This window comes from Mus caroli, chromosome 1 (genome assembly GCF_900094665.2).
Source record: "Mus caroli chromosome 1, CAROLI_EIJ_v1.1, whole genome shotgun sequence".
Classification (NCBI taxonomy): Eukaryota; Metazoa; Chordata; class Mammalia; order Rodentia; family Muridae; genus Mus; species Mus caroli.
Window position 1 is genome coordinate 70901986 of NC_034570.1, and position 15227 is coordinate 70917212.

The following is a 15227-nucleotide window of genomic DNA, read 5'->3' on the forward strand; positions in this document are numbered from 1 at the left end:
TATATATATATATATATATATATATATATATATATATATATGGGAAGACCAACAAAGTGTGAATATATTTATTGAAAATTAAGGGAAAAAAGTCAACATTTGCTGGATACAAATCATCATGTCCTAGGGGAGGTGTATACATGCTGTTACTAGTATAGTGCACCCACAGGGAAGGTGCTATCAGTCCTACTGTGTAGGGGAGGAGTGGGGGAAAACACTAATGTTAAATAAGTAGTTAACAGTCACACACAGTGCTAGTCAGATTTATGGCAACTTGACACAATCTGGAAGGAGGGAGCCTCAGTTGAGAAAATACTCCCATAAGATTGGGCTGTGGGCAATTGTTTTCTTAGTGATTGATGGGGGAGGGCCCAGCCTGTTGCAGGTGGTGCCATCTCCAGACTTGTGGTCTTAGATTCTAAGAGAGCAGGCTGAGCGAGCCATGGGGAGCAAGCCAGTAAGCAGCATCCTCCATGGCCTCTGCCTTAGCTCCTGCCTCCAGGTTCCTGTCCTGTTTGAGTTCCAGTCCTTCCTTCCTTCCTTCCATCCACAATGGACTATGACTGGAAGTGTAAATCCAAACCCTTCCCTCCCCAGCTTGATTTTTGGGTCATGATTGTTTCATCATAGCAATGGAAACCCTACTTAAGACACACAGAGTGGCCAAGCTGAGATCACACCCAGTCACTCTTCCAAAGAGCTGACCCATCCCCCAATTCCATTTTGAATGAGCAAATCAAAATCAGAAGGCTGCTCTTCAGAATTCACTGCCCCTCCCGGGACTGTTTGCCACTCACAGATACAATTTTTGGACTTATCAGAAAAGAAAATTACTGGATGCAGTAAGTAAAACTTGTGAGAACAACTCATTTAAAAAGTACCTGAAGAAAATTTGTCACTGATTCATTCATTTGATGAAGGGTTTAAAACTCTGCAAAAAGGTAGCTGGGAATAATAGCTTACACTTGTGATCTCAACAATCAGAAAACAGAGGCAGGGGGATTGCTGTAAGGTTTGGGCCAGCCTAGACTACCTAGTAAGTTCTAGACTAGTCTGGGCTATAAAATGTGGCTCTGTCTCAAGAAAACATACATGAACAGACACAAAACAAAAACGTAAAAATACAATAATAGTAAGAAAATAATTTGGCACAGTTTAACTATATCCATTAAATCGAAGGAAAAGAATAAGCGTTCTTTGTCTTCATTACTGTTATTAATAGCCCAGCAATCCTGACCAATATTTTAAGGTAAAAATAAGGTCTAAATTTTGGGAGAGTAGGGAAGAAGAAATATAAGTACAATCACTTGCAATAAAGACTATTTGTTCTCTAAGAGCCCTGGAGTATTAACTGAGACCCGATTAGTATTCACGTGAGAGCTCAATAAAGAGATTGGATGTAAGATAAAGACATACAAAAATCGATAGCTTTCCTGTAGATCTATGATAACCAGCTAGAAGATATAATGGAAAATATTGGAAAAATTCAGTGGGATTGTGTTCCTCCTTCATTATCTATAGCAGACATAAGTAATCCTTTTGGGGATGTAGGAGCTCTTTCAGTGTATCTTTGTAAACATGATAGTGTTATTAATTTTTAAATATGTATTTCTATTTTATGCATAGGGGTGTTTTGCTTGTACCTATGCACTACTTTGTGTGCCTGGTGGCTAAGGAAGCCTGAGGAGGACTTTAATCCCCTGAAACTAGAGTTCAGGAGCATTGTGAGACCCCATGTGGGTTCTCTAGAAGAGCATCTTGTAAGTCTTAGAAGATAAAATGTGACCTCTGTCTCTTTAGGCGGGAGGCTGGGAAGCTACGATCCCTAACACACTTTTTACCACGTTTTCATCCAAATGCACACACATTTCATCCGAAGTCCAGGACAGATCTAGAGCGACAGACAGTGTAAAAGCTATGGAAATAGTTATAGCACCAGAATCTTATTAAAACAGGTCTTCAAATCCTTTATCAGGACAATAAATTAGGTACTGAGTTAGTACCAATAAATTAGCCACTATAGTTACTACAGCCACCATACTTGCCCTATGAAGAATTTCACCCATTCACTGTCCTCTTCTACTTGAAGCCATTTAAAATGCTATTCCTGCCTTTGCAAAAAGACAAGGCCTATCTTGTTCCTCCCACAAGTTCCTCTGATTGAAAATCCACAGAACCTCGTATAGGACTGCATTGATGCTAGTTTCTTAAACTCTGGGATGAAAAGAAAAAGTTTCCCAAAGAAGGGGTTTAGAGCACTGGTTCGCAACCTATCAGAGACCCTGCATATCAGATACTTACATTATGATTCATCACAGTAGCAAAATTACAGTTATGAAGTAGCAATAAAGTCATTTTATGGTTGGGGGGGTCACTGCAACATGAGGAACTGTATTAAAGGAGGAAGACTGCAAACCATTGGTTTAGAGGGATCTAGGAATTACTGTGAAAAAAAAAAAAAACAGAGTAATAAACTTTCAATTCTTCTCAGCACCTCTGGATGGTAAAAAGACATCGCATGATTGTGTTAGCTACCTTCCAGACTGCTTTTCAAACCCAGTAGGGGCTGCTGGCCTATCTACATTTTTTATGCACAGGCTTCCACAACCCTTAAGGAAAAACAACCCTGTGAAATATTCTTCTCAAAGCCCAAAGACTAAACGCAACAAATCGGAGTGATGCAGGGTGAGCTCACATGAGGAGCGCCAGCTATCGACCGTTTATCTCTCCCAACACTTTCCTTCTAATCCTCTCCATAATTACATAAACTGCAAGTGCTTTCTGGAGCTGTCAATTCCTCCTGCATCCATTTTCAAATGGCCAGCGCAGACGTGGGCTGGGCACTAGATCAAGCTGTCAATGTCCCCCCACCCCTACCCCCTACTTGGCTATCGACGGTCCTCTTGGCACATCTGTCAAGGGCCTCCTAGGGTTCTTCAAAACTCTCCCTTGGAAGAAAGCAAGAAGGGTGGAGGAGCCAGAGAAGTTATTGATCCATTCTTTTAACATGCTAATTTGCCTGAGGCTGCTTCAGTCACTGCCAGGATGGACACTTCAAAAGGAAACTGTTTTTCAGACTGGAGATGTCTTTTTCAAACACTCAAAACTGAAAACAAATGCATCCAAGGACCAAGTTCACAGTTCAGAGTGAAAGAGGTTGGTCAAACAGAAAAGGCAAGACAGAGAAAGGTGGGGTGTGTGTGTGTGTGTGTGTAAGCTTAAACTATTAAAATTATTTTTAGATGTATTTTATTCATGAGTACTTTGCCTGCACATAGGTACTGCACACATGCCGAGGTGTCTGAGGAAGTGGCCAATCTCCCCTCAGGTACTGGGAATCGAACGTGGTCCTCTGCAGGGACAAGTGCTTTCAAACACTGAACCAACTCTCCTGCCCAGTTGGAAATATTTTAAACATCTCCAGCCTCCTGTGCCTCAGAACCAAAGAAGGTGCAACCTAGTGAATGCCATTAATCTTGGGGAGAAAATTTGATGCTCTAAAGCTAATAAGATTACAATAATGTAAAACATTAGTAACATTGATAATGATAAACATTTGGGTATTTCCTTAGAGAAGGGATGTAGAAAACAAAATAAAACCAATTCTTCGTTTAACTGTACCTGTAACTGTTCACACATTGAGAAGGCTAGTCAAAAAAAAAAAAAAAAAAAAAAAACTTGGGGTATATAACAAAGAAAAATACATATGAAAAAAAAAAAAAAAAAAAAAAGAGGGGTTGGAGAATTAACCAAATTATTCAATTATTTGTTTATTGCCTTGTCTTGGTTTTCAGTTAAGTGCATAATCATTAAAACCTAGTACAGATAAGACTCCAACACAAAAGTGAATATCTAAGACTATTAAGTAGTAGTGCATTATTCAATTTGTAGAAATTAATTCTTCAAAAACCAATACTTTTCTGCTGGGAGATTTCAGGTCACGTGTCTTGGGGGTTTTGTTAGTTATGAATGGGATTTAGAGGGTGACAGTGACGTCACACATGAATGTAGGGCTTGGCTTGGGAGCAATGGTGGGAAACTGGGCATCTTAAATCAGGGACGTTCTCAGGGACAAAGGCTTTAGAGAAAAGCATTCCTGGCTGGCTGGGTCTTCCCTAATCATGAGGTTGGGCCATATTTACCTGCCATGGTATTATGAGAGAAAATCAGTATTCTGTTAACCTCTGACCCCTGGATCCCAGACAGACAAAGGCCCAAGCTGGAGCCCCTGAGCTAAAGTAGCCAAATGTCAAACAGCAGGGAAGCAATTGTGAGATTGGCTTGGGCACAGCCGGCTTCACTGGGGCAAACTGCTATTCATAGAAACAAGCCACGAAGAGATACCGCCATAAAATATGAACAAAACGGGACCTTTTCTGCCTCCATTCTAAATTATTAGTTTTATGGGACTTCATGCTGAACACTATGAAAAAAAAAATCCAATTTGCTTTGAAGCGCATTAGTCTGTCTAACATCCTAATTATTGTTTACATTGCCATTTGCCTTCTATTAAGAATTGAATAATTACCCAGCACTTCATAGTTTAAAAAATACAAGCAAACAGGATTATCAGGGTAATTAGGAAACTGTACCATGGCTTTGTACTGGTGTGGGAAATATCTGTACTTGTGCGGGAAATGATCGTTATCAATCAACTGACTTCAGATACATGTTTTAAGGATTTCGAGCAATTTGAGCTCTGTAACTTATTATGAAGAGGTTGGGAAGATCACCTTTGAGAAATGAGGGTCTGTTTAAACCCAGGCTCGGAAACAAGAGCCAGACCAGCAGCTGAACTTTCTCAACCAATCATGACACCAGAGAACGCATCAAGTAAGTGCACGGCACTCCTCGAACTTTAGTCCTACTAATCCATCCCAAATGGACTTTGCACAGCATCACCAAATTCTGTCAGACCGAGGACGAGCTTCCCCAAAACTCCCCCCACACCCCCCGGGTTTACATCTTGTTGGTTGACCTTTCCTCCACTTTAATGAGGATGCTGGAGTCTGGCTGGACCTGATTTTCTACCCTGTGAAATTAACGGAACTGGAGACTAGTTGAACTTCAGAAACTACTTCATACAAAAATCCTCCTCTATATAAATGTGGATGAAGATTGCTGAGTAAAACAAGCAATGGGCCTTGGTCCCTGTTTTAGAAAGAATAAGGTAAAACTTGGGCCTATTTGAAGATGTGGGGAAAATAAGAAAAGGACTGAATGCAAAGACAGCCTACAAACAGGAGTGCAGAGAATACACTGTGCAGTGAATATACTTTTGTTAGGAGAATGTTACTGGGAAAATAAGTAAACATTATTTCTAGACTCAAGGACTGGGGTGTTCATTCATAGATACAGAATTGCAGATAAAAGATTTGTCTCCGATACACTTCTATTTGTTGAATGAGTGAATGGACCAATCAGTGGCCTAAAACTTATTTTTGGAAGTTCCTGGGACCTGCCAACTCTTATAAAGAATTTTTATCTTTTCCTTCAGAAATGTCTGAAGCTCTCGGTGGGAACACTTCTAAACATTCCTAGCATAATCTGAGTAACACCATCTCCTCCCACCTCAGAAACAACAGCAAGATTCCAACTGGAGCTGTCACTAAGGACAAGTCGCAGGATTCACCAGAGCTGGGGTCCTTTTCCCAAAGGTCAAAATGAAATGAACAGCAGGGGCTTTGGTTAGTTTGCATGGGGCAGGGGGAGCTAGAGAGTTGACAACCATGGCCCTGGAGGAGGGGCTCTACACACAAAGTGCCCAGTGCAAACAGTCCACTCTGGCCTCCAACCCCCTAGTCTCTGGAAGCATTCAAATCAAATGGAAGCCGAATTAATTTGCATGGTGTCTAACTCATTGGGTTCTGCATAAACAGACTGCGATTCTGACTGGGGTTTCCAAAGGCAAGCCCTAGTTGCCTTTGTGAAAGGGGGAAATGGGTGTGCTGTTTTGCATGAAGGCGCATACAGAATATGCAAATGGGAATTTGCTGCCTGGAAAGGCAGAGCCAGGCAGACAGCTGACGACCCGCATTCACCCCGAAAACGCCGGGTGTCTCCAAGGGGAGTAGAAAGCCATTCCAACATGCCTGTTTCCCAGGAAGGCAAAATAGACCCTGAATATTCATAGGATGTCCATTTAGTTAGGGGCCTATTAATTACCCTCTAGATCATGGAACCAAATGACCTCACCTGCTTTTCCTTCCCTTACCAGCTCAGAGGTACCTGCTGTCAACACAATAGAATGAGAGGAGTTTAAAAATCCAAGAGAAAAAGATCCAGCCTCCCTGGGTCTTCCTCAATCATCTCTTCTTATAATAAATCTAAAGAGAACACTGAGCCATGTTATTGGACACAGACAACCAGTTTTTAAGGAGCTAAGAGCTATAAATTGCTGCCTAATTTTATGGAAGCATCTATAAGGTTGGCCGAAATGCCACTCTTCCGAACAAACTACCATAATCTTCCAGATTATGGAAAAGATCCCCACCCCCTCGCCATGCCAGACCTTCCCAAATCCATTTAAATCAGTAACATGTCTCAACAGCCACCAGGAGACAGAGTGCACTCCAGATTGTCTGACTGCCCAAATAAAAAGGCTCATGGACTGACTCCTGCATTGGTTCTCCAACTTCTTGGCCTTGGAACCGTCTCTCCTCTTAAAAGCTATTTAGGATGCCAAGGCACTTCAATTGATGAGTTACAGCTGTCTGTATCTACCTCTAGAAAAGGCAAACAGAAATTTGGAAAGCATTTTTAAAATTAAATTTAATTATTTATGTGTATGCAGGGCTCTCATGCCTTGTGAGGGCCAGAGAACAATGTTGTGAGAGTCAATTGTCTTTTTCCACTATGTAGAAATCGAACTCGGACCATCAGACTTGACAGCAACTGCCTTCCCTGACTCCCAGGGTTTTGTGATTTTTAATCACTGAAAAATAACAAGTGGGACTCGGTGGTGTATATCAATAATCTCAGCTTTTAGAAGGTAGAGGAAGAAGGCTTGTCACAAGTTCAACACTTACTTAGTGAGTTCAAGGACAGCCAAGGCTGTATAGTGATACCGGGTCTCAAAAGGGGGTGAGGGAAAGGAGGCAAAGAAGCCCACTTGGGGTTAAGACAAACAACATATTTTAATGAAAACAAAATAAATACACACACCCCAAAACAAAACCTGTGTGTCTCAAATAAAAAGATTACAGAGAAAATGGGACATAACTTTCCTAATCTGTTTTCCTCTTTTGTATCTCTTCAAATGCAGACGTAGTGCTAGACACCTGGATTTTTAATCTGGCTCCATAATCAACTCAACCAGATAGCACGCCAGACAACTCTATTGCTCTCCTGAGAGTATGAGTGGCAGGAGCAATATCTTAGAATGAAGAAAGTTTTGACCTTGTGGGCCACATGAAAGGGTCTTACTGCATATGAATCCATATGGATCACATTTCCAAACCAATGACTTAGAAAGAGGGTGTGTGTAATGTCAGCAACGTAGGTAAAACCAGCCTTGTGGCTGGAGAAATGATGGCTCAGGGGGTAAGGCCACTGACTGTTCTTCCAGCGGTCTCAGGTTCAATTACCAACACTCACCCACAAGGATCCCTAACTCAAATTTGAGGGGCCCAACACCCTCTTGTGGCCCCTTCAAGCATCAAGTATTCACATGATGTACATACATGTAAGAAATAATTCATATCTATAAAATGAGAAGGAAACTTTACTACTCTGCTGTGTTATTTTAGCTAGCTTATGTCATACATACATACCGATACAAGCTAGAGTCATCACTAAGTAAGAAAATTCCCAGTGATGTGGTGATGGTGGTGCACTCCCTTAATTCCAGCCCTCAGAGGCAGAAGCAGGCAGATATCTGTAAATTCAAGTCCAGCCTGGTCTACAGAGAGAACTCCAGGACAGCCAGGGCTACCAAAGAAATCCTGTCTCAAAGAGAAAGGAAGGAACAAAAGAAGGAAGGATGGATGGAAGGAAGGAAGGAAGGAAGGAAGGAAGGAAGGAAGGAACGAAGGAAGGAAGGAAGGGAGGGAGGGAGGGAAGGAGGGAGGGAGGGAGGAGGCAGGCAGGGTGAGCCTTAAACTCATATCTTATGAAGCCTCAATTGAAAAATGTCTCCATAAAATGAGATGCAGAAGTAAGGTATTTTCTTAGTGATCAATGGGGCAGGCCCAGACCATTGTGGGTGGTGCCATCCCTGGGCTGAGGGTCAAGAGTGCTATATGAAAGCAGGCTGACTGAGTAAGCCCCCATCGTGGCTTCTGTATCAGCTCCTGCCTTCAGGTTCTTGCCCTCATTGCTTTTGATAATGAGCTGTCATAAGCAACTGTGACTGAAATAAACCCTTTCCTTCCCAAGTAGATTGGATCATGGCATTTCATCACAGCAGTAGTAACCTAACTAAACACTACTCCTCCCTGAAAAAGTAGCCATTGACCTTTCAAAACAAGCAAATCTCTATGCTGAGACCTAAGTGTTATTGGGCAGAAACTGACCAAGCAGCCACATACACCAGGAGTAAAGGTTTCTAACATTGGAGCTAGACAGAGACTTCACTAGTTAGCTGCTCTTCCAAGGTTCCCTACACCCATGTTGGACAGTTTATAACTACCTGTAACTCTAGCGCCAAGGGATTCAGTGCACTCTGGTTTCCTGGAACACTGTCCGCACAGTGCCTATGTATGCACATGCTCGTGCTGATAAGTATTTTCCTGTGATAACTGGTGATAAGTGCTCCACACATAATGCTCATAGGTACAGATCATACTTAATGGCATATGGCTGAGTACCACCAATGGACACACGTGAACATCAGGTGAGAAGAGTGGAGTTATTGCCCATAATTACACATCCAGCTAAGTCAAAGAGACAAATCCCACCCAAAGTTTTGAATCAGTTTATTATGCTAGGTCTGTGCTAACTTCATGAGCTGCATGCCACGTTCTGGCAGAGATATTAAGGATAAAAAAGGTTAAGGCCTAGCCTTTCTCCCACACCACTACGGAGTCTCCCAGAGGTAATGGCTCGTCCTCATCCATTCCCCACTGTGGCGGCTGAGGAAAGCAGCGACTCTGGAGGTGTGCGCACCGACACTGCCTTCCAGGAGGGGCTGCAGAAGGGCAAGCTCATCCATGATGACCAAGCCCAAGGAATTCATGGCACTTCCAAAGCCTTAGACTAGCACCACACCCATCTGTCCGTGCATCTGACTGGGATGAGCCTCTAGGTCTGTAGAGCTGTGGAGGCACCAAATTGACCTAATTAAGGTTGAACCTGGGCACCTGTAGTAATGATGGTGGTTGGTGGTAGTTGTGTAGTAGTGGCTAAGGCAAAGGATGACGTGGAAGAGATCTTCAAATGCAAGCAAATGAAAAAATTGGCGCGTTTGCAAAAAGACTGAGGATGTAAGTGAAGTACAAACACATAAACTTAGGAATTTATTGATGCATTAGCCCGCACGCAAAGTACCCCATGAAATATAATTCTCCCAGATAAATGTTTAATACGACACAGGCCAGAATCCTGTACTCGTTTGTTTACTTATTAATTCATTCAATGAACATTTAATGAGATTCCTTCTGCTCCATTGATTGTCACCATGGCAGTGACTTGGATAGATCTCACTAACCCCACTTACATCCTCAAAGAGTTTTACTAAATTTACCTGTCCAAGACGAAACCAGAAAACTAACAAAAGCATGGTTCATCAACTGTTTCTAAGTAAAAACTGTAAGGATAACGTACAAGTTAAAGTGTTAGCTTAAAGACATTGGTCTGGCATGATGCTACAGGCCTTGATAACCAGTATTCGGGAGGCAGAGAGAGACACATAGGTCTTCATGAGTTTGCAGCTAGCCTGGTCTACATGGAGAGTACCAAATTAGCCAGGGCTACCCACACAGTGAAGATGGTGGCTCTGGAGTAGGTTTGAAACCTGAGTGACTCTGTGTATGTGTGAGGGGGAGCAGCTCTCCCTTTTTACTTTGCACAAGCCTACACTGGGAATTTTTCTGACAAGCATGCAATTCTTTGGTAATTTTAAATTCATCAACTAAAAGCAAAAGAGGGGAAAAAAAAGCTAAGTGTGGTAAAGTTTGAGGATGTGAAAGCCAGTTGTACCAGGCAGGGCCACCTTTGCTCCGCACAGTGGCAACCACAAAACCATCTAATCAGCCTTTTTCCTAGCAGCTCAAGTATTAATAAAAATAATGACGTCTTAATTCACGTTTGAAAGGCTCAAGGAAGCTCAGTTAGAATAAAATAAGTCATCAAATCTCAAATAACGTATTTCAAAAATCCCTAACTGAGATAATTCCCAAGTGACGCTTTGCTGAACCCAAAATAGAGACCAGCTCATGATCCCCTGCTCAGAGAAGAAACCTAGTCACACAATGAAGGGGAAAAACATTAAAAAAAAAAAAAAAAAAAAAGGACTATGGGAGAAAAAGGACAATAATTAAACCTTGCTCCTCAGAGATAAAGAATTAGGTCTGTGAGTGATCACAGACACGCTTCAAAGCTGCAGATAAAAGCAGCTTCGTGAGTCAAGCAATTGATTCTTAAAGACACGATTCAAAGGTAGAAAGAAAAATTTTCAAAAATGAAAGGGTTTGGAGGGGTGGCTCTCTGAACTATATTTGAAACCCTTCTGTCCACCGCTTCTTTCTCTGACAGTCCTATCACGTATCAGACAAACACAGCTATCTGCCCTTTGTGGTACGGTTTTCTCCTTTGCAGAGGATACATTTACAATATTTCAATTTCATAGCCGCCATGTCATTTCTATACCATTCATTCTTGATGAATGCTATAGAACAATGTAGAATGATACAGTTCGAGACAACACGTGTGATAGGATATGATATACATCAATAATTTAGTTCACAGTTGCTATTTATATGCCTTTGCATACTGGTTTGTTAGTATATTTGTTTTTATTGCTAGGGTTGAACCCCACAATCTCCTCTACTCTGGGAAAATGCTCTACCCCTGAGCTATACTCCCAGGCCACTGGATTTCTGCCTAACTTAATTTTGTCACTTCTATAATTCTTTGCCTCTTAAAGAATCTTTTCTTTTTTACTAATTTTCTTATATGTACATTCTGAAAACATTTTTATTAGTACTTCTCAAAGAGTAAATCTGGGTCTCTCTTTTCATCTTTTGAAAAATATTATAAGTCTTTTGGTCTGCTCAGTTTTCTGAGCTAACAGGAACTGTGCCCTAAACACCAGGCACGTGTGAACATGTCTTTGCTCCCCAGACACAGAAAGAGACCACATTATATCTTGATTTTTTTTCTTTGCAAATCCTACTAACCCTGGGAAGCCAACTAAGGGAGTAGGGTTATCCTCTGCATTGAGTCCCTCAGCCTGGGCTAACTGGGTCATATAGTTAGTCTCTCTCCTTGAAGACAGACAAGTGGCTGACACTCCTCATTGTCCTAGTGAAACCATACCAAATCGTTTTAGATCATGCTAGTCCACAGCACAATGGACTCGCAGCTGCTTCAGTCAGCTTAGCATCTCCCCGGGCTCTTGACACCTTCCAGGCAGACCGCATCCCTCTTACATCAGCATGTACTGTTGGCTCTAAGAACGGCAAGAGGAAGTGTAGCACTGTCACCAAGGTCTCTTGAGGACTCTAGAGGATGACCAGGGTTAGACTCGAGACAACACTACACCCCAGGCCCCACCCGCCCTGGCCATTTTCACCCAAGGAGCCTTTGTCAAACATTTAAAATCTTAATCAATCTTCACTCTGACCTCTCAGACCCCGAGGAAGATGGATGAGGAAGTTGGTGACCTTTCACCTGTCCTTCTATTTGTCCTGCTGCAGTGGACTCATTGAAAAGACAATGGGGAGGACCCTGCTGCCAGGCTTGTGAGGAGCTGGCCTGGTCTCCTTTATGCTGCTCCTTAAGCTCTCTTTACATTCTCCTTCTTGTCCCACCCCCAAATCACTGGTCTTTCATTCAAAGAAAAGTTCTTTGCTATAGAGATAGAGAAAAAAGGTTGGGGGAGAAGGGAAGGACACCCTTCAAATGATTTTCGATCTAAGATGTGAAAAGGGGGTTTCATGAAGGATTTAGGGCTGGTTTCCATCTTTAGCCTTGACTTCAGATAGTGGCTGGGAAACAGATTAATTATACTAACCCAACTCCCAAGTCAAAAGCTTTGACCTTGGGAAGAGCAAGTGACAGAGATAGTAACACGTCCACCAATTTAGTGTTTCTGTTCTGCAAGGGGACTTCTGTTGCCTGGAGTCCTTTGGCAAGTTTGTGAGTTTAGTATAATGAGTCCATCGTTCGGTTTTATGGCTGAACAAACCAAGGCTTAGGAAATATGATCAAGGTCGTATCGCCAAACTATCAAACTGAGAGACATTCCCTAGTCCCCACACCTGTCTGACCTATCTGGTGATACTCAGGCCCAGTAAGGTTGTCAACCAAGGTCAACTGTTTTTCTTCTCCTGGGAGTTTTATAGTGCTGTATCATCTTTTAAAGTCTTGCTCAAGTTTAGAATTTCAGAAATCCCTTGTTCAAGTTTTTCCTTCTTTTCTAAATTTACCAGAGACTCTTGCTTGGCAGACACGGAAAAACAAATAACTGACTTTCGTGCTTGAAGCATCTCCTTGAGAGTTATCCACTTAGTGTGGGGAAAAAGCAAATTCAAATCTAACTTACACAGTCCCTTTCCCCAGCTCAGATGAAAACACCAAGTTCTCAAAACATGACTCAGCTGCTGGGGGCGGTGCTGCGCACACATAGGCCTAGCATTTGGAAAACGGAAGACAGGAGGCTCTGGAGTTCAATGCCATTCTCAGTCAATCTGAAGCCATCTCAGCACGATTTGACTCAAAACACCGAATGAAACACTCGAGAGTCCCTGTTCTCTAATTCGACAAACCAGGGACTAGGGCAAAATCCTCTGCATCCACATAGGAAAGCTAGGTATAGCACACCCAGAACTGTGAGCCCAGCTCTGAGGAGAGAGAGTGGAGACAAGAGGCTCTCTGGGACTTGCTAGCTACCAGCCTAGCTAGCTCTGGGTTCCTCAAGACCTTGTGTTAAGAGAATGCAGCAGGGACAGTAAGTAAGTCAGCCTCTGGCCCTTACAAAAATCACACACACACACACCAGCCAGCCCCTTTCATTTCATTAATTTTTAAGCCACATTTGTAGACAGCTTGCTCAGAAATGGTCAGGGTCTGCAGAGTTCAGCTCCTTGCTCTCTGTTCCTTCCATATATCACAGAATGAACACACACACATACACACACACACACACACACACACACACACACGAACACACATTAGTTCCATAAAGTGAACCACAAAAATGTTCCACTGACTTCATCCCCTCTCTTTTTCTCCTGTTCCCCCCTAACTTGGCTTGTAAAGATGTCAAGGAGTTGGAGATAGAGCAATATATGAGTTACCAGGATCTATGACAACTGAAAATCAATGGCATTAAGGTAGACCGAGATGAGCATGTTAGCAGGAAGTGGAGGACCAACAGTCACATACAGGGACCTCTGGAAGCTGTAAAGTCACAGTTTACAAAAAAATCAAACAGAGAAGCATCTTTTTTAGAAAGTGTCACCGCCCTGGGCATTTGGCTATCTGCTGTAGCTGGTCTTGTTCTGTCCTGGGCATTTGGCTGTCTGCTATAGCTGGTGTGGTTCTTGCCCACGTGACAAGGGAAACCCTTCTTTTCTCATGCAAACACCAGGATGTACTGCAGGCTTTCTACTTGGTCCAAGTTTACCCAGTACTCTCCAAGTCAAAAGCAAATCACACAGCATGTGACACGTCCTTACAGATAACTTTCCTGTGTGACTTGCATAGTTTCAAGTTGACACTTTAGCTTGGGAAATAAGACAATCAATCTTTATCTTTTATTGGTAAGGAAATAAAAGAACATTATCAGAGACAGCCACTTCTAGAGCAAATCAGTAGAAAAACTCTCAAAGCGGAATCACGTGACCGGATAACACCACAATGACCATCAGTGTACTTTTTCCTGCGGCGATGCCCACAGACTCAAGGTCTAGCAAGTGGAATGCCTTACACTTGATCCCACCCTGTCATTAGGATGCCTGAGATGCCAGACAAATTGTTTGGCAGTCATTTACTACAGGCTCTTTAATCACCAAATCAGGTAAACCCAGAGGCCTGACTAATGGGAGATTCACCTGCTCTGTTCCATAGCTGGGACCTGGAGACACTACTTAGCTATGGCCACTGTGGAGTAGGGAGCAGACTGTGGATGCTACCAAGCAAGACAGAAGACATAGGATGACTGGCTTGTTTGGACATCTCAATCCATACACGATATAAGCAAGACCTATGAAATGGGTTGCTCTCATCCTTAACTCCAATGTAAATGCTAAGCTGCCAGTCTCTGCTCTGACAGACGGAGGAAGTCAGGAACAAAATGCCCACGCTCATTTGTGTGAGATGGGTGAAAATCACTTTAGTAATATAACGAATTGTAATTAATGCAGTAAAAAAAAAATACACTCTTTTTCCAAAACCCCATAACCAAAATGGATTGCAGATTACTATCATCATTGCCTCTGACCACAGATCAAATCAGGAGGCCCCCCCTAACCGCATTATGATCTCCTAAAAGAAATGAAGAGGTCTTTTGTCAAGATTAATTTTGCTTTCAAACCCTTCAAGGGGTGTTAGGTGGAACAGAGGCACTTGAAGCACCGCCTACTTTACTCTGTTGGACCACTTCTCCACTGGTCCATGAAGCAGGAAAAAAATTAAAGTACTCTCTCTATACAGATTAATTGTAATCAGTGGGCGGGCACCTGGTGAGTCAACGTGTGGTTCCCGTTTAACTCCTTCACGCTCGCACATGTCCTGCTATTTTCACTGAGTCGGGAGACTATGGCTCAAAAAGGTTTTCTGCCCTCTTTAAGCAAGGATCAAGCAAGCCGGGTCCTTCAGCTTGTTCATTTGCATTTCAGAAGGGGCATCAAGCCGGCTGGGATCTAAGTGCCTGTTAGCAAATGTGCTTGGCCTTCTGCTGATTACAGCAGCATCGTTTGTTTTCTCCGTATTAGAAATGTCTTAGCCTTGCCACCTGGAGCTACAGCGCTTACTCATTAGATCCCTCTGTCCCAGTACATCCCACAGGGGCTGCTAATTACTGGCTTTACTCCATTCAGTCTCATCTCTGATTTAATTACGTGCAC

General features: G+C 42.6%; 1 protein-coding gene across 2 annotated transcripts in view; it reads right to left on the minus strand.

The window, feature by feature from the left end:
- The window catches only part of Epha4 (EPH receptor A4), a 141048-nt gene that overhangs the window by 117335 nt on the left and 8486 nt on the right, over positions 1–15227 (minus strand). The gene's annotated exons all lie outside the window — the stretch shown is intronic.